The following is an 822-nucleotide window of genomic DNA, read 5'->3' on the forward strand; positions in this document are numbered from 1 at the left end:
GATTCTCCAAAATATGCCAACCCATTATTTAACCTACTCCTAATTAGTGGTGATGGGATGAAATCAAATTTCAAATTCAAGTTCGCCAGATAACATGGAAAGTGAAAGCACCAACCGATTCCATCCTGAAGTAAGATGTTAAGTTTGAGTAAAAAGCAACCTTGGTTTGACGGAAGAAAATCTGGTTTACTTTTTGAGTCTAGCTAACGGGTTTACGACATTCCATCAGTATTGTCACATGCCATTAAAAATGTATTTTTTTAAATTTTTAGTTTTTTTTTTTATACGGGCTTTTCTAACCGCTACAGGGAATGTAATCCCCAGTACTATTGAAATGAAAGGTTATAATTCGTCTATTTATTACCTTTCAATCATTATATGATATTTGGTCTACCAACGAATCTGAGTTGACAGACCGAGCTAGTCCTTGAATGTAAGGTTGATCTGGAATGCTATCTAAAAATTTGTCCAAGTCTGACTTGAAAGATGCAAACGGATCAACAAGGACTATGTATTCCCTACGAATATTAGAGGGAAGCAAATTAAACAATCAAATAGCCCGAGAAAGAAGAGAAGTGGATGCAGCATAAAAAGAGAGACTGGCAGCCCTGGTTGCAGTATCATTACTAATGGAACATTGGAAACCCATTAGTCACTGACAAAAAGTAACCCTGATGTTTCTTCGTTCAAATCAGGGTTGCATTTTGGTTAAACCTAACCTTTTACGTTACGTTGGAAACAGCTGGTGTTTTGACTTTCCTAGCTTTCTAGCACTTCCGATTTTGTTTTATTGATCTTTATTGAACTTTTATTGATCAAGCA

Source organism: Tigriopus californicus, chromosome 4 (genome assembly GCF_007210705.1).
Source record: "Tigriopus californicus strain San Diego chromosome 4, Tcal_SD_v2.1, whole genome shotgun sequence".
Classification (NCBI taxonomy): domain Eukaryota; kingdom Metazoa; phylum Arthropoda; class Copepoda; order Harpacticoida; family Harpacticidae; genus Tigriopus; species Tigriopus californicus.